Below are 5,153 nucleotides of genomic sequence, written 5' to 3'. Positions count from 1 at the left end.
CTACTCATAGGCCTCAGTGGCAGAGACAACAGCCATAGGGGACAAAGACATCAGGTCTGTTGGAGGCTTTCAGCCTGTTTCAGGCAGTTGGCCTTCCTTGCTGCCCGGGCACACTGCTGTCTGACTAATTGCATACTAACTGGTGTACAAGTATAGTGTGGGAGAAAGTGTCAAAAGCCTTCCTAAACTTGAGTTAACTGACATTCACTGTTCTCCATTCCTCCACAAACACAGTTATTTTAACACAGAAGGGCATGAGGTTGGTGAGGCATCATTTCCCGACAGTAAATCTATGCTGACTGTTCCCAGTCACCTTCTTCCCCTTTGTTTACCTAGAAATGGGATTGGAGAAGACTTGGTCCATGACACTCTCCTGATCAAAGTGAGGCTGAACGGCCTGTAGTTCCCCAGGTTGTCCTTGTGGCCTTTTCTGAAGATGGATGCAACATTTGCCTTTCCCTGGTCTTTGGGACCTCCCTGAGTCCCCACAGCTTTCCAAGATGATAGAGAGGCCTTGCTAGATGGCAGCCAGCTCTCTCAGCACCCTTAGCTGCAGCCCATCCAATCCTGTAGACCTGTGTTCTTGCAAATAATACCTGACTCAACCCTCAGGCACTGCTGGTTGTTTTTCTCCTTGGGAGTCCTGACTCTAAGCACAATGGCCTGGGAGACCTTGTTGGTGGAGACTGAAGCAAAGGCATTGAGTTCCCCAGACCCATTTGCATCTGCTGATACCAGATTCCCTGCCCCATTCAGCCATGGGCTCACATTTACCTTGTTTATGCTTTTACTGTTTCTGAAGGAATAGCAGATCATCTTTGTGCCTTTGACATCCCTTGAAAGCATCAATCCTAGAGGAGCTTTGGCTTTCCTAACCATTTCCCTGGACAATATTTCTGAATTCCCCCTTTGCAGCCTCTCCCTGCTGCCCATTTCTCTGTGCTGCCTTTTTGTACTAGAGCTCAGTGAGGAGTTCCCTGTTTAGCCACCCTGTCTCCTGAGATGTCTACCTGTTCTCCTGGGTATCAGTATGGGCCATTCTTGAGCTTGGAGGATGCTGCCTTAAGGACCTGCCAGCTTTCCTGAGATCCTTTGCCCTTCAGAGCTGCCTCCCAAGGGATTCCTCCACCAGTCTCCCCAGTAGGCCCGGGTCTGCTCCTCTGACATCCAGAGTCTGGACTCTGATACTCTTCCTCCTCACTCCCCTCAGGAGCAGACACTCCACTACCTCATGGCCACTGCAGGCAAGGCTGACACTGATTATCCCATCCCTGGTCAGTTCTTCTTTGTTTGCAGGTCCCAGGTCCAGGAAGGTGTCACCCTTGTTGACCTGACGGGCTTAGCTGCACTGAGTTGTCCCCCACACCCTCCAGAATCCTCCTGGACTGTTTGCACCCTGCTGCACTGCCCTCCCAATGAATGCCAGGGAGATTAAAGTCTCCCCATAGGAACCGGGGTCTGTGATCCACAGACTTCTTCATGTTGCTTAAAGATTTGCAGTTCTGCGACAACCTGTGCATCTCCCCTTCCTCTTGTTTGTGGACTGGTCTATGTGCATTTGTGTATATTTGGGCTACAGGACCTCAGCTGTGGCACCAGGGCTGAGTGCAGACTTGCCACAGTGAAACCTGTTCCCCAGAGCCAAGGACGCCATGTATGCAATGGCCCCACTTCAGAGCAGAGACCTGCTGGTGTAGGCGATATATGGTGATATAATGATGATATGAGGCACCGACTAAGAGAGCAAACCCTGCAGTAGCCAAGGCCAGGGAGAAACAGAGCTGGGCCATGCAGCTATGGCAGGAGAAGTGCATTGTACCCAAGATGACTTTACAGCACCTTGGGGCCTGTGATAGAAGTTACCAGATGTCCAGGAAGGACAAGGTGCCACTGAGAAGGTCCTTGGGCCTGAACAGCCTGCAGTGTAGCCACACAGTAGCTGCATCATTAGTACGGTCCCTGTTCATATCATTGGGCATGAGAAAAGGCTTAGGGAGAAGGAAACGAGCAGGGTTTGAGAGTGTAGGCACAGACGTGGAGACCTTGGTGCAATGTGCCTTCTATCTTTGCTGCATGCTCAGATGTAGATGGCATGGACTTTGCCTAAAGGCAGTGGTTGGTGGAGATCCATTGCCTGAGATGCTCTGGGGTGTTTGTCCAGCAATCACTCCAAAGGGCATGATTTTCCTGTCGGTCCTGTGCTGTATCAGCTAGAAACATGGTGGTTGTGCCAGACACCCCATGCACCTGATGTGGCTCTGCAAGCCTATTGTCATTGCATTAGATCAAGTGTCTGCACTGAATTCCATTAGCTGAATTACATTAGCTCCACCTGGCCCCCAACTGATGCTCCGGAAGGATTTGGGTCTCATAGTTGCTGCATCAGAGCAAGCAGACACTTGCACATATCTTGGACCACCTCTGGCACTACAAATGTCAGAAGGTGTTTGTGTGTGAACAGCTGACTCCCATTCTCCATCTCCATTGATCACAGTGGGAGCTTAGACAAGGAGCTCGCATACAGATACCCATTCTGTATACACCAAAACTTGGACAAGGAGAATCGCACCTCCTATGAGCTTGTGGAGTGCATGGGAGGGAACTGATTCCCACTTCATCTCAGGGGCTTCTCAGGGGGCATTAGATGCATTGATTAATTCCTCTAAATCAGCCCCTGAAGCACAAGTCAATGACCTCACTCTCATCCCTGTCTATGTGTCCTGATGGGAGCAGGGCTTTCTAGAGTGGGACATTTCCACCTCTCAGATAACCATCCTCTGATGAGACCAACTGCAATACTGCAGTCAGTCTCTCTCCACTGTTTAGAGAGGGACCATCTGTGTTTATTTTAGTCCACTTCAGTGGACATTTTCCAAGGGTGACTCTGCTGCCTTTCTGGTGATGTCAGCCCTGGAGCCCCGGGAACATCTTGAGGGTGCACAGGGTACAGACAGAGCAAGTCACGTCTTCAGCTGGGCCTCTGCTCCTGAGCTGGGCCTGGCCTCTGGGACTGCAGGAGCCCATGGCAACCTGGCAGGCACTGCAGAGACACAGCTCTGTCCAGGAGCAGCTCCTCTTAAAGGAGCAGCAAGACTCAGGGTGCTGCCTGCAGGGTACAGGATGAGATGAGCGACTCAGAAGTTAAAGACAGTCAGGAACAGGAGGACAGCTGAGAGTTCACTGCAGGGAGAAATCTTCACCGCCCTTGACACAGTAAGTCTCTGGCTGCAGGGCAATGCTGCTGTGGTTCCTGGAGGTTTCTTCTGCAGCTGGCACCTTCCACAGCTGAGAGGGTCTGTCAGGGTGGCTCTCCCAGCTTCTCCTGTTTGGAGCAGGTGGTGCTTTAGAGCAGGGATTCCCAGCTGTCAGACTGACAGGGCATCACAGCTACATTCTTCAGGGGATGGTGCAGGGATGTGAAGCTGGGGTGTGCACCTAGGTCTGTCCAGGGCTGTAGTTCAGAGCAGTGTCCCTGCACCCCAGGGTGCTGTGTGCCTGGGGCAGTGGCTCTGCCGCCTGTGAGGGTCAGCACTCAGCCTGCCCAGGGAACTCCTCAAGACGTTGCAGGGAGAAGCTCTGGGTGGGAGGATCGAAGGGCAGGTTCATTCTCCCATTGAGAGGGTGCTGCATAGATCAGGGCTGCTCACTGCTCCAGCTCATGCACAGGAGATTTCAGAGGGGACTTTGCAAAAGGAAGGTGAAGGCAAGTGTTTACTGAAAGAAACGGCAATTCCCTGAGATGGTGCTTTAAGTTTCCTTCCACCTGCAAAGGGGAAGATGGAAATGGAGCTGTCAGGTTTGGACATGCGACTGAGACTCATTAACTCACCTGCACACAGAGGGATGCCCCTGGACAGTGCCCTGCTGCTGGGAGGTTTCTGCAGGACAAACTGGAGCACCCTGGGGAAGGCTTTGGCATCACATGACTGACCATGATTTGCTCACTTCTCTCCTCCCGTGATGTTTCTGTTAGCAATTCTCTACCATTCCCTGCCCATCCCTGCTGCCTGGAGCTGTTTCTGCCAAAAGCTTTTTCTCTGTACCAAGGTCTTTTCCCAGTCGGTGTTCACAGACCCCATCCCCCATTCTATGTTCTGTGATGGACAGAAACCTCCCAGGTCAGGGCCCTGGCCAGGGCCATCTCTGTGCTTGCAGGTCCTGAGGAGCAGGTCAGAGAAACCCTGATGAGGCCATGGAGGTGATGCTGGTGCTGTCTGCAGGCTGAGGTGGGGATGGAGGGACTTGCTGAGGTTTCTCACAGACTTTTTGCTCTGTCTCTCTCTTAAGAGAGAGAGATGACTCTTACTGAGCTGCCTTCCTCTGAAGGAGAGCCCATCTTTAGGACCCTTGGCTGTTTCCCTGGGGTGTCCTGCCAAGCTGCAAGCTGCCCTGCAGAAGAGCACAGCTTCCCTCCAGCATTTCTGTGATATCTGAGCATCCCTGGTCTGCTCCTGTGAGTCAGAAATCTTGTCACACTCCTCATCACTCCCTCCATGTCTGGGCTGAGAGAGAAGAATTTGGAAATCTTCCCTTTCTAACTGAAGTCCTCTGCTCCCAGCTCAGTCCAGTTTCTTTCTTAGAGGAACTCACGAGTGTGGTTGTCCTTTATCTGAGTGAGGTGCAAGTGCAGGGCAGTGAGGGGCAAAACTCACTGACAGACCAGATCCCAGGACTCTGTACAAAGTCACAGGGAGCCCTTTTTTCCTGCTCGGGTGCACAAGTGCTCATGCTGAAATACCAAAGATTTCTAGCCCATCCAAGAACGCTCCCACAGTGTAATGGAGGCATCTAAAATCTAAATTAATAGATAATCAGACTCCTCTGCTGCAGGTTATTTTCTGGAGATAATAAGTATCAAAATATTGAGCAGTCCTCCCCTGTAAGCGGTGGACATAGTTTGCTGCAGGACGTGCACATCAGAACCAGTCCCTTGCCATTCCCACTACAGTGCCTGGAGAAAGGGCACAGATGTAAATTGATGTGAGGAGCTGGTTTATCTCACTGGAAGGGGGACATCTAGAAAAAGTCAGGTCAGCCCCTGCCTTCCCTTGCCTGTTTCTCTCCCTTGCTAGGGTGGGAGCTGGTGTGACTGATTCAGATACAGACACCTCTGTTCAAGAGGGCAAGATTGAGGGGGATGAATCCCTCACAAG

Source organism: Dromaius novaehollandiae, unplaced genomic scaffold (assembly GCF_036370855.1).
Source record: "Dromaius novaehollandiae isolate bDroNov1 unplaced genomic scaffold, bDroNov1.hap1 HAP1_SCAFFOLD_37, whole genome shotgun sequence".
NCBI lineage: Eukaryota > Metazoa > Chordata > Aves > Casuariiformes > Dromaiidae > Dromaius > Dromaius novaehollandiae.
The sequence above is the reverse complement of the archived record's forward strand: the minus strand, read 5'-3'. Positions refer to the sequence as shown.